We start from the raw sequence: 26,794 nt of genomic DNA, 5'->3' as shown, positions 1-26,794 counted from the left end.
TGTCACGTTTGCAGTCGTCGCGTTATATGTGTGTAGGTATATCTTTGGTAGAAGTTTTTTCATCAAGTCTTTTGGGATGCTAATATCGGAATACTAAATGCTTTTTAGATCGAATCGAATGAATGCAAAGCAAGCCAATTCTGGTTGGAGGCGTGGAAACGAGTTCTTAATAATGATTAGCTTTTGTACGAATCAATAGGTACATACTTAATATTTACTTTATTAGCATTCCGTATGTTATACATGTGCTACGTTTTACAGTCTAGTAACAATATGGACCCTACAGGATACAGGTTAAAGAAGTTGGAGAGTTTAACTGTAGCTGTACCTGGTAGATGGATCAAATATTGATACCTGAAATTTTAAACTGCGCTTGCTTTAATTATAAAATTTTAATCTTATAAGTATATATACAATTTAGGGCTATACGTGTATTATTTTGAGTGACTCTACAAGACTGCATATTATAAGCTTTTTCTAAAGTAAAAATTCAATTATTTTTCTCGTCGTTGAATACAAATAAGGAGCTATCTATTCTTTTCTGTCGAGAACAGACCAGACTTCTTAATTCAGTTTTTTCAGCTTTGTCATCAGGAAAGCCGCATAAAGAACTTGAATAATTTGAATAAATTGTTTTTTCTCCTCAAGAATCTAAATTAAATGTAATATAGCATAGCGTAGATAACTGGATAAAGCTAGTTTAAGATTCAGCCTGTTTGTCTGAGATTACACGGACCTAGGTACAGTCAATTGCATTTTGGGCGAAGTAATTATTCAACAACTGACTCTCCGACAGCTTCGGTTAAACTGGTTATTATTACACACCAAGATATTTACTGATTCGGTCTGCGTTAGTTAACTGGTTTACTTCAAGAAACAGTAGAAATACAGAGCACCTATTCATGTTGACAGACCTTGTAATGGGAATCGTTATATTTTCATAAGCAAAATATTCCAAACCGCACGAATTTAAATATTCAAGTATTTATTCTTTCCTTAACCAATAAACTTAAGAGTTTTACTGAATAAATAATTCAGGAGGCGTTGGAGAGAAAGTCAAACTTTTTATCCTCAATAGCACTTTTATTATCCTAAAGGGAGTAGGAATTAACGGCCAGCTGATCCTGACCTTCATCGGCTAATATTTCAAAGTAATTATTAACAAAATTGATACTTCTTATGTGTCCAGTTATATTGGTCAACTATATAGTCGAAGAACCATTTTCGTTGCGAAAATTTCTCTTGTGACATTGTATTTTCAGACCAACGTCGTTTTGTGGGTCAAAATGCCTTTTTAAGATTCGTGACAAAGTGATTGCTTTTGAAATCTAAGGACTTCCGATTGGGGCTCAACCCTTGACGTTTTTTATTCGAACGTGGAGCCGTTTTGACTCTTTGCGAAGGGTGTTGTGTTGAAGCGTCCTCAAAGTATGCTGAGTTTTAAGGAGTAATTGTGGCTCTCAAAGAATGGTGAGAGTTGCAATCTTGTAGCGTACAGCAAGATCTTGTAACCTTTCTTGGAAAGCACTCATGTATTTTTGTTACTCTCAGAACATTCATTCTAAAAATATAAGATTTACATTTCTTTCTACAAATTTGGAAAATACAATTCCAATAAAAATATGATACGTATTCGACAGCATGATTTCAAAATCCTTCTAAAATTAATGACTCCAACCAATCACGCCGTATTACCTAATCAATCTTCCTGATTTAACAGTTTCAAGTAAAGGCTTAACACAACCAGTCAAGTGATAAAGCTTTTCCGCAAAAAAACTTCGTCACCAATGACGTCACAAGTCTTTAGAAAAAAAGTTAAACTGTACATAAAAGACGGCGTCTTACAAATGAGTTTTATAATAGAAAAAGTTTTCATAGAAATAATTACGGCAACATAAAGCGTTTAAAGGTGTAATAAGTTAAGATGGATGGCTCTCGTTAATGTTTCAGTCGTTTTAAAGTATTCGGTAATGATATTTTCATGAAGGATCTTCTTAGGTCGAAGGTGAGGTTATTATCAAGTCTTATAAAGTCGTTATAAATGATGTTATAATCTCAATTCTTCAGTTTTTTTCTAATGTTACAGTTTTTGAATATTATGCCTAGGACCGTTATTTCAAGCTGAAAGGTAATTTTAAGCAGAGAGGTACTCAATTCTGCTTTCCTGTGACAACAGTCAAAAGAAGAGAGAATAATGGTCTAGCCCAGCCGTTCCCAAATGGGGTTCCGCGGAACCCTGAGGTTCCGTGACAGGCCCTCAGGGGTTCCGTGGAAAATTCAAGATTTCCATATGGTAAATCGTTTCACTTTTGACAATATTATATTATTATTCTTTTTAATTAAATTGTTTTAAATATTGCATTCCAAAATTCCATTTTGGCACCATGTAGGTTGGTACCACTCGGGAGTGTCTCGTACTTTCGCGACAAGTAGCGGGGGAAGGCCACGGCAGCAGATAATTAAATTCCGTTTTTTACAAATTGTAGATTAACTTAATACCTCCAGGTCTTCGGCAATCGGCAAAAGTAGGTAGCGAGGCTTATTTCATCGCCAGGATTATACGTTTTCATACATTTGACAGGACGTGAAATGAAACGGCATACGAGTATTTCCAGTGGCTATTTTTACCATGAATCAAAGTGTGACATTATTTCCAATTTTTGCACCTCCGCGAATCCGAAAATTTCGCGCTCGCTTCGCTCGCGACTCCATGTTACGTGTGATACTTTTAGGTTCGTTTCATTTCTCAAGTATCGAACACCGAAAAAATTTCGCGTTCTTGCGTCGAGTTTTCCGTTGATGTTTATTTATTATTCCTCTGGTTCAGAAAAAGCAATAGCGCTTTCTTCGCTAGTTGCTTATTCATTTGCATTTGCTTTTTTTGTGGATTGTATTTTTGAGACCTTATTAATTTACAGTGGTTTTGTTTATTTTGTGTAGGTACTTAAACTAAAAAAAATTCGCGCTCGCTTCGCTCGCGATACCGGCTACCACTGAATGTCTTTCAATGCTAGCGGGTGCTTGGAACTTCTTCTTTTAGTTAATAAAAATCGCGCTCGCTCGCCTCGCACCTGTACAAACCCAATCTATTTCTTTTTGCGTTTACTTTGTCAGTCTTCAAACTGAAAACTATTCACATAATACACAAAGTCAAGGGCGGCTAAATTGTTTTCTGGCCCTTGTGGCAGATAGGTAGCCATGCTACGCCTGAGTATAATGAATATGTCTCTAACCATATAACCATTTGGTGCGCTACCACACGCCACGAGCCGTACCTAAGTGTATTTACGTTTTTAGTTTACTTCTTACTTACTTAAGCTAAGGTTCCGCCGAAAAATGGTGAAACGAAAAGGGTTCCGAAGCCAAAAGAATTCGGGAACCGCTGGTCTAGCCCTAAGGACCACCCATTAGAAATATGTGGTCCTTTGAAACTAAGGTCAACAATGCGAAGCGAAGTAGCCTTTTCATAACCTAAGCCCTGCCCAGCTTCAATAGGCGTTCCATTAACACGTTTTATTTACTCAAAAGCCTCTCTTTTCAATAGTAACGTTTTTGTATGTGCGGTCAAAGTCGATGAAATATTTTATTCAACAACAGAGCGTAGGCTACCACAGTCCATTACTGAAACTAGGCCTAACTTTATAGTTGTGTGCTCCCGCTGGCTATCGTTTTTCTCCCTACTGGGTGTTCCTGTGTGTTTTCAGTGCCTCTTAATGTTTTAGTGCTGGTAGCGCAGTCGTTTGTTTATTACGGCACAGATGTGGCACGCTCTCTTTCTATACGTATGTTGAAATACAAAAGAGAATCTACAATGAGCGTAATACTTAGTCACCTACTTACATTGTAATAAAGCAGCACCTAAGTATTCTTCACAAAATCATAAAGATTGTTCCCCCACAATCAGCAAGCCAACATTATAATTCAGTATCTCAATCAACAATACAATCGGCGGAACAATCAGCGCAATCTATTCCAATTCATATTTAAATTTTACAAGGCGCCATAAAATCTGAATGTACGAAATGGAAGGCAGGAAATTAGCGGAGTAAGAGGTATCGTATCCGCGGCGGAGTCCGGAGGGCGGGCAGACCCGGGACTCGGGACTTGGGAGCCGGGAGTCTGGCCGAGCCGCGCCTTCCGCCCGCACCGCAGTCTGCACGCAGCCGTCGCGAGCGCCGCCCGCACTCCCGCGACAAAAAATCCCGCACTAGCGCGCAAACGATAATCCGCAATTCGTGAATTAAAATTCAAACCTCTGTGCATGAATTAAAACTCTTTCGTTTCCCCTCCGTGTGTTCCAAGTGTCTGTGATTCAGTTCCATCACGTAGTGAATTTTAATTTTTCTGTGATCGCTGTCGGACTAAGCGGCGGTTTTATAATTGAGCTTTGTTGAATTAAGGTAAGCGCTTTTTTACAGAATAATGGAAGACATTTTTTATGTTGTGTTTTAATGTAGGCTTAATTTGAATAAGAGTTTCGTTAGAATTTTTTTCGACAACTATGATAAACGTCTCTACTTGATATGATGGTAAACGTCGTTATTATAAGTATGGTAATTTAGACAAAATAGTTTTTCTTACAAACTTTTATTTTTAGTGCTTTATTATAGTAGTTATTATGTACCTTTTATGTTACTTTATTTTTTCTTAGGTGGGCTCTTACATACTTATCTAGGTATCTATGTACTTACATTTTACCTGAATAACATATTGATGCTAATTAATTGTTGCCTACTACATAGTAATTTACTACCACATAAAGATTTCTATGTCTCTAACTAAGTATCTATAAATAGGTAAATATAATTTTATTGTTAGTCATTGTAAAATGAAATGTAATCCATTATTATGTTTAGAAGATAAGGTGAGATAAGATAATACCACTACAACATTCTAGTACGTAATTATTTGTTTTGTTAGAGAACTTTGTACTTTTAAACATAATATGACTAAGTTGGAGTTATTTTCTATGTAAATAATCTAATTGATTACACTCATCAATATCTCTTCACATAGGTAACTATAAGAAGAAATGAGCGTTAATCACTTCTTGTTTGCTCAAGGGGGATTTGCAAAGTAAACATTAAATAAGCTAATCTATTTGGAAATAGAGTTACTCGTACCTACATGCGTATTTTTTTATCATATTGCATTCAAAATGATTGCATTGGTATTCTACTCACATTTATCATATATCTAATTATGTTTAATTCCAACCTCTTATGATTCTTTACGCAGGACTTCAAAACTTCGAAGGAGTATTCTGTTGAAGTGAAATTTACAAAGACACATGATTTGTACTATCCTGAAATAAGCCCGCATGGAGCCGCAGAGGAGAATAACATGCCTAAGTATAGACACCTATACATTGTATATTATATAAAGAATAGTTCCGGTTATATAACATTCGGCTACCCTCAGTACATTGGTGATATGTTTGTCATCAATCATCCAATGTATTTGTGCCAATATTGATAATGTAACGTCATTGTGTCTGAGAGCATCGTGTTCAAATACTTCTTGTAATATTGATTTATTATGAATCATGGAATTGTTTCGAAATGATCTTTATTTTTTTTTCAATTAATTATTAAAAACTACATAACATAAAATAGTAACATTTCACCTATTCATTAGTATTTTAAAAAAGTGTTTACTAAATCAGAATATGTAATGATTTAAGCACACTGCCGTCACAACTACTGTGAAGCTACTGAATCCATGTGACGACTCATTCCAACTTTCATAGTACATACATACATTAAGTACTTCAGTAAAAATTTTTACATTCTACGAAGTAGGCATATTTCATAAGGTCAATGCGTAGCACCATTTTTCTACAGGTGGCTGCTACGGATGCTACGCTGCGCCGCGTAGTAAGAAAAAATCGATCGTCAGAAATTTTGCGTAGCACTAACTTGAAAGACACCAGTCCGCATCTCTCCTGAACCTTTTACCATGTTGGGGTCGGTTGCCAGTCTAACCGGATTCAGCTAAGTACCAGTGCTTTACAAGGAGCGACTACCTATCTGACCTCCTCAACCCATTTACCCGGGCAACCCAATACCCCTTCACAACATCAGTCTGCACGTAGATATAAAAACCATGTTCTACAAAATATTCGCAAAATTTTATTCGTCAAAGCTTTCACAGGAACGCTATACAATTTCAAACAACCAAGCAACATTCCTGTGTTCCGATTCAAAGGGTAAAAGTGCTGGTCAAATTACAGGTGTACCACGATTTTAGGATTTCCAAAGGACTATCTATGTAACTGAAACTAGTGCGGTTATTTGAAAATACGCAAAAGCCTTTGAGTGTACATACATACTGGTAGAAGGTACTTGATCCTTGATCAGAAAAAAACCTTTTCAAAGACAACATTTAAAAAATGGTTAGAAACTTGTCAAACGAATATTATTCTAAGTTCTAACAGTAGAATACGGTCGTACCATGGTACATTGAGAATCAACTTCGAAAACCATATGAAGACTATTTTGTTAACAATGGATGATTACCGTTCAAAAAAAAAACTTCTTTTTTTAGCTTTCCAAGCAGTTTAATCCCAAAAATTACTTTCCATTATAACTCCACCAAAAAAATAAATGTACTGAAAAATAACCATTACCTGAGTTACGTAATATTAGGAGCTGAGCTTCACACATTGGCGGTCTTGGATTTCAATCGGGTAGAAGGGTAATTGGGTTTCTCCGATAGAAAAAAATTCAATCATACCCCGGGATGGGTATTGCTCTCAATAAGACCGATAGGATCGCTCGCACCCTTATATTATGAACTAATATAGAAATTGATTAAATATTCGTAGTGTATGAAAATTAAAATTGTTTATCGTGTTCACTGGAACCTTTGGTCTATTGAAATATTCAACAAACTCGTTTAGTTTTCAGTGAAAAAAACTTTATTTATGGGTCAATTATGCCTGTATTTTGACCCTTTATCCAATTTTGTTCACAACAGGCTTAAACAGAATAACACAAACCGACTGATTGTTGCAGTTTATAGAAAATTATATAAAGTTTTAATTACTTATACTTAATAATTATATTCTAATAAAATTATATATGCTAATAAACTTCCTAAAATTGATTTTAATCTACATACATAGATCAGGGGCTTATTAATTTTGGGGAAGCAGCCTAATATAGCTCTTATTGGAATCGTAGTTTAATATTACTCAATTAGATTCATTTATGATAGACCTAATAAACCAGTAGTTCATATTCCATTGACTTGACGTAATTAAATTTAATTATAGAAATACCAAACTATATTGCATATCAGAATGATCTGGCATGTTTTCCGGGATTCGTATTTTATGTCACGAAGTGTATATTAGGCCCTTGCAAATAGATCTCTAATCTCTTCGTATAATATGTACATGTACATGACATTGATGTTGCAAACTAACCCATGTTTAAGTATATTCCCCCTTACTTATAAAAATCTCTAATCACCCTCTAAGCAACATTTTAACTAATCACTACTTAAAGTCTTAAGTAGTGATTAAATGTTAGTTAACTCATGCTTAAGCAACGTTTATAGGTAAGAATTTTACTAAACAGCCCTTAAGTATTACTTATTACTTAATTCACTTTTATAAGTAAGGCTGATTATGTCCAGGCGGTCACAAAAGTGCATAGTATAAAACTGTTGTACTTGCGTTCAGCAATTTTGTTTTTTTGTGTTAAAGATTTTTTGTGCACCATATGTGTATGCTTACTGTTTGCGAAAACCCAACCTGTGCTGTATAATAGAATTCCCGTGCAATTACGCGTACAAGCCAGCAACGGAACGCCATAAAAATAAACGAATACAATAACCAGGTTAAATTTAATTAAGAAGGGTGCGAAAATGGGTTGAGTGAAGGAAAAAAGGGATGTGGGCGTGTGGGTTTGTGTACGGTTGTTATTCAGCAAAAACATACGTTCTCTGTTTTGTACAGATATAACCATATTTACTATGTATGAATCTAAGTAGGTATGTGGTAGCACCGGTAGCACAGTGGTTATAAAGACTCATAAAAGTCTGAATTCGCCAATCTACCTTGAACAAGAGTGTTTTTAGAATTAATATTATTAATTTTTAATGTAATTCATTATGATTTTTATCTTATTACTTTTCTTTTTTTATTTAATACTAGGTTCTGACCGCGGTTTGACAATATAAATAGTGGATAATGACAAAAACTATCCTTTATCCTTCTCCCGGGTCTAAGCTATCTCCCCTCTAAATTTCAGATTAAAAGGTTCAGTCATTCTTGAGTTATAAAATGTGTAACTAACACGACTTTCTTTTATATCTAAATTTATTTATTGAATATAATATTTATTCATTTGACAAGTTGTCATTCTTCCCGGTTTCTACTAATATGTATTTGATTTTCCTATAAGAGCCCGTCATACGGTTTTAAGAAACTGACTGATATATTAAAAATCCCGCAATGCATACATGACGAACGCAAATAGTTTAATGACCTTTCTGATATGTGTGTTATACAGTATGATACATTTGGCAACGGTAATATCCGTCGCGTGAATAGATAAATTTTATTAGTCTGTTATTTGGAAAGTGTGGGTATTTGTACACAGTGATAATGTTCACACGTGCTCGTATATATTATTTGCATAGTTAGAAACTATGAATTACGTCACTATGATAGTAAATCGTAATTAGAAACTCTGGGAAATCCGAGAAATTTTGAGCTTGTATTTTCAGGAAAAAGTGTATCTGGATATTTTCAGAAATTTCAGATAGATACGTTTTTTTCCTGCCTTATGTTATACGCGTAACGTTTCGGTGAATTTGATAAGCCACTCTACTAACGATTGATAAAGAAAAAATAGCCTTCCTTGTATCACAGTTGGATATAGTAATTTTAGTATTGATTGATAAACGCGGATAGTAATTTTAGTATTGATTGGTAAACGCGGAAAAAATCTCGGTTCTTGATCAATGGATACCATATATTTTTTACTGAATGTTATGACAGATGCCATAATTGGAAATGTTCCCAACGTTATCATCATCTTAATCTGAACGAGGAAAAGTAAACTACGCTGATGACGTCATTAAGACCAGTTGCTCACGCGCACGCCGCATCTTGCGCGTCGTTAGACAGATAGAATCAGAAGGAACATTTTGCATTTTACCTGTTGTTGTATTTAATCACGAATGATTAGAACATTGATATTTGATAAGAACAGATTTAAAGTCCAGTAATAAGATTAGACATTGAAGATGTTTCTAAATTAACTAGCTGCGGCAGGGCTAGAATTAAAGGCTACTAATTGCTATGACAAATAAGTAAAGGCATATTTTCGTAATGAAAGAATACTACATGAAATGTTAATCTCTTCGTTTGCTGTATTTCATACTCTTGCTAATTTGTCTTTGGACTTTTGTAAATTATCTGCTATATGACATGGCAAATATCTATAACATTGAATATTATATTCATAGGTCATTTGAAAACGGAACCCGGATTTAGTTATGAAAGAAAGCTTATGAACGAAGAACTCTTATAGAATTTATGAGGCCGTGATTAATTACCAATTTCCAAATTGTATTTTTATTTGTTTTCAGAAAACTTTTTATTCATATTTCATTTCACAACCATTAAGAAGTTATAAATAAAACTGTTAGGTAGAGGAAGATTTTTATTTGTAAATATTTGTCTACAAGTACTAGTAGGTAAATAAAGAGCAAAGATGTGATTGTTCGCTTGTTTCTTTGCTTCGAATAGGCTCCGAATCTACTGTACCGATCTGGATAATTCTTATAGAATTAAATTATGACAGTATTTTGGCGTTTTGACATTTATAAAAACATTTACTTAGTTCTTAATTATTTCCAAAATTCTAATTTAATACGTAATTTTATCGTATGCGCATAATCCCAACATATAGCCAACTAAGACATACTCAATAACAATTAACGACGTACTCTAATTCAATCCACTGCCAATAGATGGGTACTGGTTTATATTGCCATACACTTGTACTCAATGGAATAGTAAAACTTCATTTGTTTTATACTGATATAAATGGAAGATGATTCACATAGTACGAACTAGGTCAGTTTATTATGGCAACACTTTCAATGATAGTAAAAACTAGAGATTGTTTTAATCCTGGGGGAAATATTGCGTAGGTTTGATCATCATCATCAGCCTTTTTGTTGTACTGTAAGACGCAGGCCTCAGGTCTTATATACAGAGAAAGGAATAAGCGTAATTACCATGTATGCTCAAAGCTGATTGGTTTCTTTTAAGTCCAAGGTTCATTACGATGCTCTTTTATAGTCAGCTTGTGACGCCAAGATACACTTTTAGAAAAATCATAAAGCTTAAAAAATTTGCGAAATTAGTGATTTTCTGGAGTAGAGTTGAAAAATATACAAGTGCAATTGAATCTATGGAAAGACAATACAACTCCCTCAAGATGTAGGAAATAACAAGTTTATTACAGGGATGTATGTAACGAGTCTGTATTTATTCGGCGTGGCGACTGGTAGAGCGCCAAAACGCGTTATTTATTATTATCACGGATAACTCGGGCTTCGCGTTTATCAGTAACTACGAGAATGTTCCGATGCATTCTAACCGGTTGTGTAACGTAGAGTATCATCAGTATTTGTATTCAAAGGACATTGCATTGTATTATTTCAGTAAATAAATGTAACTTTTCATTTGCTGGTTAACGTGAAGTGAAGCTGGTTTAAGTGCTAAACCATATGCTTGCTCAGGTTAATAAGTTCAAAAATAATGGTAGTAATCAAAATGTTAAAAACAATCCATTATAGACCACTGCTAAAATGTAGTACAATACTTCCAAGTTATATAAATTATGCACAACATAGAAACATTTAACAATCCCTTTAAATAAGCAACTTCTCTTCAACAAGACATAGAACCACATCCAAAAAATACAACACACGTGCGGAAAACATAACTCTCCTTACCAATCGGGGAATAAAACATTACCCTAGATCGAGTGGAACACACTCACAAAATATTTTGGATCCATCTCATCGGGCTGCGTAATTCATTTACGTAGTTTCAGCCATCATTCAAAGCCGGCCCTTTGCAAACACTCGAATTCTTTTGTGAGGAGCGATGAATCAGCATGAGATCAATCTAACAATGCTTCCACGAAAATATTGTGAAAAGATCTGGTTTTGTATAACAACGGAATAATATCCTGTAGAATTGAAAAGATTAAATAGACACTTTTTTGTTTGTAGTAATGATAAGAAAGATCGAGATTTTGGATATGTTGTGTGGAATTCATTTTAATTAGATTAGAGGAAAAGTAAAGATGCTGCCTTATACGAGTAACACCGCGTCGGAGATTTGTATGAAAAATAAATCGTCTATTACGTAATTCAAAATAGCCTTTCTTTAAAATCAATTCTTGCTTTTAGGAACAATCCAAATATATTAACAACATTGTACAAAACAGTCGCTTGAACCATGTCACATCATCATCATCATATCAGCCAGTTGCCATTCACAGCTGAAAGTAAGCCTCCCTTAATGACCGACAACCTCTTGGTCATGGGTAGCCTGTATCCATCCACTACCCGCCACCTTCTTCAAATATATAAATCGTCAGTAACAACATAACAATATCTAGCTATTTATATCTCTATGCACTAACATTATTTGGCACGTTGAAATAATAGTGCATAACTACATTAATGCTTGATAATGATTGTTTAATGAAGTGCGAAGTGCTAAAACTAATGTTAATTACTGTCAAAACAATTATACTGAAAACTAATGTCTAACCAATGCGTGAAATGGAACGAATTGTAATCACTTTACTTTTGCCGCGTCGATATTAACATTTTAGGTAGAGCATAAGAACAAAGAACACACTATTTTGTTTCTTTCTTTACTGAAAACTGTTAAAATAACAACAGTTTAAAAACATTAGAAAAATACGCCGTATTGTCACCAGAAACACATACAGCTGGCAATTTTTAGGAAAATAAAATCCTTGGAAGATGCTTAGGTATATTATTTACCTATGAATCCATTACCTACATAGTTATATATAGGATGACCTAATAAAAGCGTGATATATTAGAAAAAAAACTAGCAGCATTTTTAATTTATTTAAGTTTAAAAGCAATTACGTTTTGTAAATATTCTTCAAATTGACTTTATTATTATTAATTTGAATTATTAACCTGTCTGAACTTATTTTATAATGATGTAAACTTCATTATTACGCTTCTATGGAACTCCATTTCCTAATTAAACTCTGAAACGCTTTTTGTTCTAATATTTTAGCGTAGGTAAGGAAAATTTCTCATTTCTAATACTTGTTACGGAAGGCCCTTTTCAGTTTCGAAGGCTTTTAGAATATTAATAATTCCGCGGTTCACTGATTTCTGATCATCTATTATTTAATTTCAACTGGAAAAGGAAATTATAACTAACTGCTAAGGAATAAAGTCCATTTTTCTTGGGAACGAAAGAGATCATTTTTGCATATTGTTACGAATCTTCAACCGCAGCCAAGCGAACTAACAAATTGAGAAATATTTCTATAAATGATTTCTCATTATATTGAGTACCTAGATATTACATAAGTCACTTCATAATAATTATATGGAAAATGACACACTTTGCTTTCACGTGCAGAAAAGATAATTAAACACATACAAAATGAATACATTTTACCAATTATATAACAGTTCTAGGAATATCTCGAATGGAAATTTGCACGAGTACTTTAAAGTACTTAATAGTACTTCAATAGTCAAAGTTAGCATTATGAAGTAGGTATTATGTATTATATAGAAGTAGGTAAGTACCTACTATTCCGCGATTTTGATTCTATAGTCTCGTTCCATTTTCAGTTACAACCTGATATCTCTATGGTACTGCAAGGAAATAAATATAAAGGTACTAGAATATATTGTCATATACCTATTTTCCAATTTCAAAGTTTATTTTTATTCACCGCACTACTTTTCACGAAAAAAATACTTTCATGAAATAACAAAAAACTCAAATACGGGACCTACCATCAAATAGACATTTTTGTTTCGCAAAAGTTATTCGTTTTGATGAAAACAACGTTCGGAAACATTTCGAGTTGCGTATTTGTTCGTACGGAACGATTCGGGTTAAAATTCGAAAAATTCTACAAATTACAAGGGTGCGCAAATATTTTGAATCCGTTCAATCGGAAATTCAAACAACAACAATCTGATTAGGTAATGAGGAACGCCGGCTTAAATTGGAGCATCATAGCGCTTTACAATGTAGCTTTATTTAGATACATAATTTTATATACTACTCTATGTACAATTTTGAGATTCTATCTTATTTGAAGACTACTTTAAACCTCGAGATCTACCTCAGTTGTTGTGTTGGATCTATGAATGAAGTACCTATATGCTCTTCATTAAACCTATGAGGAAAAAGTATTGAAAAAATATTATTTGTAAAACTATTTATCCATTGAATAGCTGCTAGGTACCTACCTTATAACAAAAACTCTCATATTTTTATAACACCGCCGAGATTACCTTCAATATTGCTCCGAAATATCCATATCAGATTCCTCTATACAAATAATAAAAAAAATATCTTTGAGAGAGTCTGGATTACATTTCTATCGTTCCAACATTTTTTCATTGACCCGTCGTTTCGAGGCCGGGAGTCAAGATTGGTTGATCCTAAACAAATGTTGGTAGATCGCAAATACAAAGCGAAGATGTAGCATTTTCTTGTAAAATGTTTTTGTAACAAATTTGCGAGTTGAAACACGGCGTGAACGTGACCCAAAGTTTGCTCGCTATAAATCTGAGCTGTAACTTTTAAATTGCGTGATTTTATTTAAAGAAAGGAATTTTACAAAGCTGCTGCTATAAAATAGAATTAAAAGGCTGTAATTGAAATACTTAAACTTACATAATGAGCATAAATTTCGAGTTAATATGGGAAAATCTTGTGTGAGTATAGGCACTGTAGATACTAGATTTAGGTAGATTTCTATTGTCGAGACATTATACCTCTTTCCTGTAACGAATACTTCTTCTAAAATTGGTGAGTGATGATTTCCAGCCATGTCGTGTTTTATGAGTATGGCTGTACATACTTCGTAACGAATAAATTAAGTGCAATTGTTTTGAGAGTGCATCAATGATTTACTGCGTTTCGGTAAGATTGAGTTAAATTGAGAGTACCATAAAATATCTTACGTTTAAAATTAAGATTTGAAAGCAAACATGGTTTTCCCGAATTCATTTACGACCCGATAAAGATTTGGTAGGTATATCCCATACACAACAAAAACATAAACATAGTCCTGACGCAGTTCGATACATTTATTGAAATCATCATCATCATCTTCCGAGCCTTTTCCCAACTATGTTGGGGTGCCAGTCTAACCGGATTCAGCTGAGTACCAGTGCTTTGCGAAGTTTGCAGTGCGAAGAAGAACATTTACAAGAAGAAGATACATTTATTGAAATAAATTATTTTTATATTTACATTTGTTTTTGATGATACTAAGTGAAATATAAAGTAAAATTGAAAACGTAAATACATTTATTTAATTAAAAGCAAACCATTGAACGAAACTTGCTTGACGGGTAAACAAATGAACATCGCTCAATACGATTAGAATCTTTGAAATATGTAATATTAATTCAAAACTGGAATAATATTTATAATAAAGTTCATTATAAAGTTGACTACTAAATAAATTAAATTTCTAAAAACGTGTGTATTTAAAACTCAATAAGCCACTTAAGTAAGTAAATATCGAAAGCGTTTTTAAAAGTGTTATACTAAATTGTTAACTATTTTATTCCGTGCACAATACTAAAACGTTTTTCAGCCGTACATTTAAGCTCTGTGTTCCATCACATTTTTATCAGTTTCTATTTCTGAACCAACATGCACGATTTAGTGCATCGCCGTGAACCAACGAGGTACAGCCTTGGCCAAAAGTATTGAGCACCTTACAAATTTCGCTAGATCGCGGTAATTATGGGAGAAACTCGAATCTATCGTTGAAGTATTCTTTTATCGGTTATCTTCAAAGATTTTAAAACAATGACTTATGCCGCAGCTGGCAATAAAACACCTGGGTGCAAAAAAATGTGTCTTTTACAATTTTTGAATTTATTTTCTAGTTCGCTACCATCGCTCGTTGTGACAACATCCAGTGATCTAGTGCGCCTTTGGTATTTTATTTCAAAGTTTTAAGTGTTATTGTTGCGATATGCCAAAATGAAACGAACTTTCTTTAGAATAACGAGTGCAGATACAGCTTCTGCACGAGCAAGGGAAATCACAAGTAGAGATTTCCAAAACTGTCAAATGTTCGCGCCGATCCGTGCATTATGCTATTCAGCGATTCTCTGATACCGGATCACATCAAAATAGACCGAGAACCGGGCGCAAACGCATCACTATAGGCCGTCAGGATCGTCAGTTACTGAGAGAGTCATTAAGAAATAGGAAAAAAACATCTTCAGAGCTCGCTGCTGAGTTTTCAGAGCAAATGAAGGAAACAATTTCTGCTCGAACTACTCGTAGAAGGCTTCAGGAAGCTGGTCTGAAAGGCTGTAAAGTTAGGAAGAAGCCATGGCTCTCCGAGAGCAACAAAAAAGCTCGGTACAAATGGGCCTTACAACACCGAACTTTCACCGCTGAAGATTGGTCAAATGTTGTGTGGTCAGACGAATGAAACTTTGAGGTGAGTAAGTCAATTTAATGCCCTCACAAAATAATATAAAATGGTTTAAATTCTAAACGCATAGAGGAAGTTCTTTTTATTTCCGGAACTCAATATTTTTCTCTTTATTGCAGATTTTTGGTACACCTGGTGTACCCTTGGTGAGTCGCCGGGTGGGCGAAGAATTTAAGCCAGAGTGTACCGTACAACCGTAAAACACGGCGGCGGCAGTATAATGGACTGGGGTTGCATGACCGATTCTGGAGTTGGCGAATTGTTCCTGTGTGAGGGCCGCATGGACTCTTCTAAGTACATAAATGTGCTAGAAACTGCGTTGCTGCCTTCATTCACGAAACTTTTCGGTGACACGAACATGGATAGTGACAAATTCCAGCAGGATAACGCGCCTTGCCACAAATCTGCCCGCACTGCACTTGGTTTCGGGAAAATAGCATAGAGCTTCTTGACTGGCCTGCCTAGTCGCCAGATCTGAACCCCATAGAACATTTATGGGGTTTATTAAAGCGTCGAGTTAGGCACCACACAATTAACAACAGAGAAGAATTGAAACGCTACCTGCGCCTAGAATGGAACGCGATTACTGCTGAAGACTGAAAAAATCTTGTTAGCTGTTTACCAAAAAGAATTTCTGCTGTAATTAAGGCAAAGGGTGGACCCACAAAATATTAATTTTCAATTAATAAATAGTAAATTAAAAATAAAAAAAAAGTTTTGTTTTATTTCTATTTGATACTCCGCATAAAACTGAAAGATGTCATGGGTGCTCAATACTTTTGGCCAAGGCTGTATTTATTAATACTCTTTGCAATAACAAATATACGCTCTCTATAGATATAGGTGCATAGTATTCGGAACATAGTGGGTGTCGTTTTACGATTCCCAATAAATCTCTTATGAAATATGATTCATTTTCATGAAAAGCTACAACTTTTTTTAGTAATGTAATATGACTTTAGTTTATTTAATTCTCAGTCTGTGATAGTTAAATCCGCTTAACGTTTGTTTATTTTTATTATCAAACAGATTTGTAACTAATACATTATCATTTTTATTTAGTGGCAAATCTGATTTTGTCCTCAATGATTTTGTCTTAATGTTGTTGATGATGATTGATGTTCCTAATTTTAACTGGTCATTTTATTTGTCGCTTGAAACGCATTCTGGGGGAACTACCTACATCCCAAGTAGCATTCGGGGTTCTATATAAGATGTCTAGTCGTTCACATGTACTCTGCAAGCTGTGTATGTCAGTTGTATATGAGCTGTATAGCTTGCTATAATGCTTTTATTGAACCAGTTTGGGCACAAATTAGACAGCCTTAAGTTCACTATGGCTGTACATTAGAAGTATAATAGCATTATAATAGCAGTTTAAGTAGTAACATCGGACTTAAGGCTGACTTACGGCACTATATGGAACGCAGTGTGAACCATACAACGTACATGAGTGTAATAAAGAGTAATAAGTGGCTAAATACACAGCCTTCACAGTTAAAATCGGACAAAAATACTCCAGTAAGCTACCTTAAATTCACTTGTGTCCTAAATTATTTCCATATTTTAATATATTAGTTTGTCAATTGTACGGAGTGCACGGATTCGGGGCAAACTAACTCCGGCGGATTATTATTATAATATAACACGCTGTAGTACCTGTTTTATATACTATATCATGTTAATGCCATGGGAATGCAACTTTATCGTGAAATGTATACATATTGACAACTAAAATTTTCACGCGCCTCTGTAAAAAGGCTTTATTCATTTTGAAACATTTAAAACTGGCTGAGAGGAAAATTTACATTTTCAGTTTTTGATATTTTATTGGCATTATAATTATACTACGGTTAATAATTTTAACATGAAACCAAAACTCATTCGCTCTATCTGCGTATTTTGTGATAAATCTGCATTAATCTTGTAGGTTTATTTGGTAAATATTTAAGGTTACGTAGAACAAAATGGTGGAAATGAAATACGGCTATGTGAACTGTTATATAGCCTTCTAACAGCCTACAGTCCACAAGTGAATCATTTAAACACTTCTGTACAGGTAGTAAAAAAAAGGTTATTTTAAGTATCACAAACAAGTCCTAATACAGCTACTGGCTGTATAACAGTCTAAGACAAGTAAAGATAAAAGCCTTTGGCTTTATAAATGACCAGAAGTGTTCTATTAAAATGCCAGCTGTATAACATCGAACAAGTAGGCCGTTAAACAGCGGTTGCCGTATCTCTACCCTCCTATAATGCTCTTAGTCAGAAAGCTGACTAAAGGATAGTTGTTAGAGTATTATAACACCCATAACCGTATAAAAGTATTACTCTACACTCCTGTAAGTCCCTTAGACAGGCATAGGTGTAATTAATTACAGTAATGCAGCTAATACATCACGAATGAACTGTAGTAATGCTTTAAGTTCACCTTGGAACTAAATGTGTACTCTTAAATGGAACAAAATGCTACTTGGGATGACATTTCATGCACTCAGATCAAACCTAATACTATTAAGGATTGTTAGAGGATTAAATATTACTTCACTTAATAAGAATCTCTGTTCTTCGTAATAATATTTTTGACCTAAGGCTGCTTTCACACAGACTCCATATGAACGAAGTTGTGATATAGGAATTCCGTGTTCGTCATCACTTACGTGGATAGCGTACAAACAGCTTATTTACCCAACGAGCTGGAAGGGAACAATGAGTCGATGACGCACGGAAACGCCACATTTTGTTGACATTTTTACACACCAAACCGTTTTATATGGATCATGTGGTACGTCATGAAACTGAAGTACCTACCTTTATGATTCCTTCAATATGAAGAAGTATAGTATGGCAATACTGACTACACTTTTATAGTGCTTTCACACTACCGGATATTCCGCAAACAATTAAGTATATTATTGACAACTAGGTTACGGCTACCAACAATTTTAAACGTAACCAACGTTTTGTTATGCGCGACAGAATCTGCGGCGAATCTGCCAGTGTCAAAGCTACGTTGAAAGTAGTTTTTAATTAATCCTACATCCTACATCCTACATCCTACATCCTACATCCTACATATATTATAAATGTGAAAGTTTGTGAGAATGTATGGATGTATGTTTGTTATTCAATCACGCAAAAACGGCTGGACCGATTTGATTGAAATTTGGTATGTAGATAGGTGAAACCCCGGATTAACACATAGGCTACTTTTTATCGACACACCACGCGGGCGAAGCCGCTGGCGGAAGCTAGTATGTACATAGTATTTAATGGGTAAAAATACTAATTGGATTTAAATATGTGATAATAATGTTGATATCGGGACTTGTTTATGGCATAATGAAATGAAACGCAGCAGATGTGCTGGCTGGCTGTATAATGTTCAAATTCAAAATTCGAACATAATTTATTCCATTTTACCAAACTAAACACACACGCGCACACACACACAAGTAAAACCTATTCAGTCTTATCAAAGGTTCAGAGTTCATCAGGTGAACTTCACAGAGTTCTTGCTTTCAATGGGTGTAGATCACAAAACTAAAGTCAGAAATTTGCATGTGAATGTTTGAGTAGTTGGAGATACCTGGAGTTAGATAATTGAGTTTAGCAGGGGTGCTGGAACTGCGGTTAAAATTGTCGAGCCGAATTGGCAAACTGAAATGTAGGTATTCGGAGGTAATGAAATAAATTTTGGTTGGTTTGGAATGGTAAATTAAATAAAAACATTGAACATTGGAAATAATATTTTTTGGTGACAAGCTTTTGTGTATGTAAAATCAATTAATGCAGAGGTTGTTGTTGTACTGACACTTTCCTACGAAAATTCTTCTTAAGTACCTACCTTTTGGGAGGTTAAGGAAATTGAAGACGCATGATTACCAAATTATCATCTTAGCGCTAATCTGCAGTGCTAAAGAGTTCTTTACGTAAAAAGAGAGAAACATGTTTTAAACTTACACCTTTATATCATAGACTAAAAGTAACATACACTACTTTACTCTACTGCGCTATGTTATAAATGTAAAAATATGTTGAAAGTTTCTTTCACGAAAGGACTCTGAAAGTTACAATAAAGTAACCTTCTCCTGTAAACTTATCACCAGATACGCGGTTTCCTACCTGTAAGGGTGCGTCCACATCTGGCGAATGCGCCGCGAATGCGCAGCACGCGAGCCGATCGCGAGCTGTCCGCGAGCTGCGCGCGTGCATTTTTGTTCGTGCGCCGCTTCTGCGCCGCCCGCGCGCAACTCGCGCGCTACCTAAGCGCCGCACGCGAGCGGCGCGCAGGCGGCGCGCGACATCTGCCATCTTCGATAGTACTGAGCCAATATACGGAACTGTAAGGGCGAGAACTGATTGCGCGCAGATCGCGCGCCGCTCGCGCGCTCTATACGAGCCTTGCGTGAGTTGCGCTAAAGAGGCGCACCGAACTATTGCAGTGACTGCACGCGCGCAGCTCGCGGACAGCTCGCGATCGGCTCGCGTGCTGCGCATTCGCGGCGCATTCGCCAGATGTGGACGCACCCTTCGAGAACCGCGGTTTTGCACTATTCTCGACGTTATGTAATTTTGAAACTCCTACCCAGCCCTCCTAATAGTGCATCTAAACAGATTTATTTAGTCCATTCGCAGAACTTACACAGCGGGATAGACATATTTTCTCCCGTAACCCAGTTGCAAGTTAAGTTATTCGGTCAGCCATAGTGGAGATATAAGTGGCAACTTCAACTGCGACCGACCTCAGTTACCTACATCCAATTATTTTCTAACATTCTAACTTGGCTTTAAATGAATCTGAGTTTTTTTTTGGATTTATGTCATGTCTGGTTAGGTTTATGTGAAATACGAAATTGCTTTGCTGAAACGAAATTGCAGATGATTCTGTTATCAAATTCATATTAGCACGTATTTTAGAAAGTCAGAATTTTAAAAAGACAAAATAAAATAAGCGGTGCTCCATATTACGTACAGATATATATGAGTTTCAGTTAAATATTAAATGAAACTAGGAATTAACACTAGACGGTAGACATACCTATTTCAGCGTGAATCTTCAGAAAATACACGAAATAAGGTCGCGTATAAATATATAAGAGGCAGGCACAGTCGAATGCTGGATACATTATTAATGGCAACACTGGCATGCCGGTAGTGCTGTCCACTATTTTTGCCTCGTCAGATCTAGACTTTCGTTTGTTTTCGATTTTGGAGCAGTATGTGAGAGAAGGCCTGTGCCCATGTGTGGATGATAGAAAGACTGATGATGATGAATAGAAGTATAACCTATCTATTTAATATACATATTCATAGCTTATTACCACGGTTTAATTTATTTCCGAGGCCTTAAATAAAAAATGGTATACCCACTTTCATTTTAAGTTTTCCTACACAGTCTGTTTACATCTCTGTACTCTAACTCTCATACTGCGGGTCTGCTGGAAGACATTTCAGTAGAAATAAACAATACCTTTGTACTATTTTATTTGTATTTCTGTGTCCGTAAATGCCTAAATAAACAAATGGTTTATTTATAATTGAATCTAGTATAAGATCATATATTTGTAAACTATAAAACAATCTTGATTATCCGGACTGTACGTTTGTACAATAGAGCGCTATGATGATAATGATGATGATGATGTCCTCCTAGCCGATTATCGGCTACGGCGGCTGTTCTCATGTAAGGAGATTAGCCAACTACGCAGGACATATTATAGTGCACGAGTATTTGCGCAGACACAGGTGCACTCACTATTCCTTAACTCTCATAGCCCGATGGGGCGGCAATCCGACACGACCGGCGAGAGATCAGGCGCAGGACCGACATTTACGTGCTCTCCGATGCACGGGTGTATCAATCTCCAGCTTCCAGGCACCGGGCTGCTTTGTGAAAGTCTTCTAAAACCCACAAGGCAATTTCGGCCCGACTCGGGAATCGAACCCGAGACCTCGTGCTTAGCAGCCGCACTTGCGACAGCTAGACCAACGAGGCAGTTACGCTATATTACGATAATTTTATGCTTATCGTAACATAGTATAACAACGTTAACAGTCACTATCGGGAATGTAATCTGGCTATCGCACGAAACATAATGAAATTCGGAATTAAAATTAATGATTTCATGTTCACTGTGAAACCTAAGTAAACAAAGTTAATTAAATAGCCGCTCACTTCGATTGTGGGAACAAACATTAACCTCATTCATATTCTGTGGCAACAGGTATAATATTTATACATTGCAAAGTAAATAATGTACTTACCTATAAAAAAATATTCTTCAAATTCTTTTTCTGTTTTTCTTTTTAATATCATGAAAAAGCGTTAAAAATATGGATGTAACATAAACTATGCAGCTAAAAGCAGAGAGGATTCAATTAAAGTTTCTCTCGCAGGTGAAAATATTTTTATAACTTGATGTTACTTGTGCTACTAACCACATTTTAAAAAGCCAGCAAGATAGAACATAATACAAATAAATATTAACTTAAGCCTGCATTTTGAGACTAACGAATAATTATTTCGCTTGAGACACAGGTTTAACCTAGTTCAAGCAATTATAATGTTAGCACATATGTCTAGATTCTAAGAAATAATGTTGTATTTTAATGTGAACTTTGAAAAATGATTTGATTTGATTTGAAATGAAATGATTTGATTTGAAATGAATTAGGTAAACATACTTAAAATCACACAAATGTTTTTATCAGCACGATGTATGTCCGATACTAATATCACAATATCCTCTGCGAAGTAATGGGATAAGATTGAACTAAATACACATTATGCTCATTTTAACCTAGTTTTAATCATAAAAGTTTCATGCCAGAATAAATGACAATAATTCCAAATGAAAAAAAAAGCTGAAAGTGTCCTAGCCTCGCATATGGAAGGAAAATAATTCTTATTCAAAATATAAATAAGTGCCTATTTTTGTATGGTTTTGATTCTAAACGGAATTGTAAAAGGAGGATTTTTTGGCTCTGATGAAAAAACATGGGTTGAATTTAGTATTCAATGATGTTCCTGTTTACTCAAGATTTGATAAGAATTTACCCAAGGAAATTGGATGCCCAAAACGTACATGATTTCAAGCTTGTATCTATTTTTGTTGTATTTACTCCCTATACACCATTATTATTAGTATTCTGGACTATAAAGTCTGAAATCACAAACCCGCATTGAGCAAGCGTAGGTGATTAATGCTCAACAGCTCAATCCTTCTCCGTGTGAGAGGAGGCCTGTGCCCAGCAGTGGGAGGATAAAAAGGCCTTAACAGTTACTCCCTATTTCTCAGTCTCTCGGTCATAATTTACTAAAAACTACTCCTTCATCTCGCATTGTATTTAAACAATTAATCAAAGTCATTAACCGTGTTCGTTTCAAGAAAACGTTTTCTTTTTGGGAACAAAGAGCCACTTAGTTTTAAAGACCCATTCCCTACTCGGCACATTACCGTTAATTCTGCTTTAAAATATGACCCTCAGGAGCATTTCATCCTGTTCTCTATTACATTTTATCTGAAAGAATTCTTACATTTTATAGGCGGTAAGTAAAGGTATCCTTTTCTTGATATATTGCAGAACTGACTGTTTTCCGAGGTCTGAGATTTTTTCCACACCTGGAATAAAATTGAAATTTAATTCCAACCTACCTGTATTCAGCAAGCTTAATTAAACGTTCAATCCTCTGTATGAGAGGAGGCCCAACAATGGAACTATAAAAAAGCTGATGATAATAATGATGATGATTTTGGATAAGACAACGCGACTGACAGATACTTTTTCTTTAGTATTTACTAGGTATATAGTTAGAATGTGGTTGTTTAGGATTACGTTATAAATGCGGTATAAAAATTACAAAAAGACAAGTTCTACTCCATTTTATTCTCACTAAAACAAAAACCAATCTATCTAAAGAGTAAATAAACGCCGGAATAACGCTTATCAAAATTGTTGTTCTCCTCAAAGCGGCTCAAGAGCCGTTGTTTTGGAAGGAATCCGCTAAAATTGTTTCTGTGTAATAGTCTTAAGAAGCCGCCCCTTTGATATAATCTAATCGTTCCTGTTTTAATTACGTTGCTGGAGGTATTTTAGGTAAACCATTGTTCGAGATGGATTTTATGTTTAGAAGGATTATAGGTTTTTGGAAAATTGCATGCATTTAAGATAGGCAACACCTATAAGGCGATGTGTTGGAATTTTATTGTTTGATTTTGCTAAAGTTTTTTTTATTTATTTTTGTTATGTTTGCTATTTATCACATATTTTCTTTGCATAGTCCTTCTATTGGGAACGCGTATTGCCAATATTCTAAGACCATGCGGCAGAAATCGAGAGCAAGCTCTAGTTTTTAATAAAATCTGTTTTAAAAAAACGTTAATATTATCTATAAAACGAGCTGTTGAAAATAATAAAAGCGCCGTTGAAAAATTACTAGGGAAATTAACGTCAGATATTATAAATTTATGTAAAAGTATAAATTTTACGAGCAAATTAACCCGTCGACGTGTGCGACCTAGTTAAGTTTTATTATAAAAATGTTTATTAATAAACTGTTAACCCTAAAAAAATTTAGAACAAAGAAACTATCTAGTAGATCTCTATGGATTTATATATTCTATTTGGTTTATATTATAGATATTAACCCATTAGTGACAACGTCAACGTCAACGTCACACATTGCTAGTACCTGCTGTTCACAAAAATAACCAAAAATAGTTATTATAATAGCATTATTTGATAGTATTTATAAGGCTAGGTATCCAGTATACATATTCTAGTCTATTATTCAGTCAGTTATATAACATCCAGTCTATTTCTCTCCTAGTTAACAAAGAAATTAATTTCCCAGTCCCCGCTGCAAATTCCTTACTAGGTCAAACCGGTTTGAACCAAAAACTTCAAGTAATTAGCGGCTCCAATTAATTTGTGAGTGGTTTTCCATCGGCGAGTTCTTCAACAAACCTTCACGGGCCGTTTTTTTCGCTTGATTGATTATATTGAAAACCGTGAACTGGACTACTGAGATTGCTTTGACAAAGTTCTATCTTTATAAAAGGTTTTAGGCAAAATTAACGTTCGGATTTACGGTCCCTTTTTTGTATCGGTTCAAGTTTAGTAAATGAATTCCTTAGGAAAGTGGCACCACAGTACACAGAGAGTTAGTAGTTTAAAAGGCTTAAGGATCAGTTAAAACTATTATACCTATGTACTTAAGACCTGTCCTATAAGGAAATAGTAATTAACAATCTAGTATATTGTATATCAATTCAGTAGCTATACGCGGGTAGAACCGTGGGGAACAGCTCATTCTACATAAGCTCGCTTCAGACACAATGTACACCAACATTCAAAACTCTCCTTTCAGTGGAAAAACTAACCACTGGGTCTTGTTTTGGGAAAATGCTCTCGTTATATGAGAACGTTCCTCTCTGTAATTCTCGTAATTCACCGTAATAGTCTTTAATTGTTCGCGGAATCCTCTCACTAGAGGCAGAAAATATCTAAACATAAATATAACGTAAGTAGATTAACGGATCCTGGAAAAGTAAATAAATAGCTACTTTGAGTAGCACGTAATTACCACATACTAAATGTAGGTAAGTTTGTGTTGTTTGTGTTAGTTATTCATCAACATTATAGGGTGCGATCTGGCAATGAAATTCTTCCTCTTATGCTTTTCTCTTCAAATTTTAAAAAAATGTTTACCCCATGTAAATGTAATTTGCTGGTATTATGTGCAATGTGCATATCTGGTAATGTCGGGAAAGATATACATCATAATTACATACCTAATTGAACGAGTCTGATGACAATGTAAGGACTGCTCAGCAGGCAGTTTATATTTTTTTCACATGGCTAATTTATTGATAGAACAGCTTTACACTCGGAATTTATCAAAGTCAAAATAGAACTTTATTTTGTGTAAAACGAAAATATTTTCCAAGGTAATTCACAGTCCATTTAACACTACTAAGTTCTATCACAGATGATTTAATTTCTACATTCTTTAGTTTATAAAAAAATGGTTTACTTATACCTTGTATTTTTAAATGTTTTCTAGTTTAGTGGTTCTTATAGAAACTTCTATAAAATTAAGACGAACTTGGTCACATAAAAAAACGACATTGGTCATATAAAAACTACGTGTGACGGACATCCTCCTTTCTAAAGTAGGGTTTCATCATTTTCCTTCGTAGTAATATCCGGACTTATGTCAAGGCAACTGCAATCTCCGGTTAAAAAACTCCTTCTATAATACAACCTTTTTCTTCTATGATCAATTCCTAGTATTACTTGAAGAGCTCATGGCCAAGTCAATGGTAATTATTGAATTGCTAGCATTCAAGTCTAAATTCAGACATTGAAAATGAAGATTTTGTTTTGAATCTAGCTGATAATACAGTGCATATAGGTATTATTGTATTTAAATAAATACATCGGTGAAATGACTTGCTATTTCTAGCCGCTAATTTTAGATATTATTTATCAACATAACTACAGAAACCATTGCATATTACAGTAAAAATGCATTGTTATGGGATTGTTCACACCAAACGTATTGTCCGCCGCTGACTGTGAGTATACTCACAGTCGGCCTCAGTGTGAACGTCGACTCAATCTGCAGTACGCGTACTCACCAAGCCGACAATAGGCTATAGCGTACGATGCGCTACATGTGTGAACAAAAGAATACGCTCGTGTAGGTTCACACTAGATGCGTACGCTGAGCGGCCGACTATTCTACACATAAAAGAGCTCAGTATTTGAAGTTGCTCGTAGTATATTATAAACGATCTCTGAGATCACTCGTGGTTCCCATACGATAAAACTAGTGTATTTTAAAAAAAAATCGGACGTTTACTGATATTTCAATGAAATGATGCGCATTCAGATAGTTGCCATTTGCGAAGCTCTAGAGGAAGACGAAAATAATAAAAAGAAGAGATTGTGGGTACATCCCTTAAATTTGAAGAGATGTTTTCTTGGTCAATTTCATACTTTATATTTCGAATATAGACTTTATCCAAATAAGTTCAAGAAATATTTTC

General features: G+C 35.0%; 1 protein-coding gene across 3 annotated transcripts in view; it reads left to right on the top strand.

Annotated features, from left to right (window-relative positions):
• The first annotated feature begins 4,136 nt into the window (after positions 1–4,136).
• The window catches only part of LOC124630240 (protein qui-1), a 113,499-nt gene continuing 90,841 nt past the window's right edge, over positions 4,137–26,794 (top strand). For all 3 annotated transcript variants that reach the window (XR_006984403.1, XM_047164019.1, XM_047164018.1), the window contains exon 1: positions 4,137–4,400. The gene's annotated coding sequence lies outside the window, so the exon portion shown is untranslated. The remainder of the gene's footprint in view (positions 4,401–26,794) is intronic.

The sequence above is a fragment of the Helicoverpa zea genome, chromosome 5, assembly GCF_022581195.2.
Source record: "Helicoverpa zea isolate HzStark_Cry1AcR chromosome 5, ilHelZeax1.1, whole genome shotgun sequence".
Lineage (NCBI taxonomy): Eukaryota > Metazoa > Arthropoda > Insecta > Lepidoptera > Noctuidae > Helicoverpa > Helicoverpa zea.
Note: the sequence above shows the minus strand (reverse complement) of the source record. Positions and strands in the feature narration are given on the sequence as shown.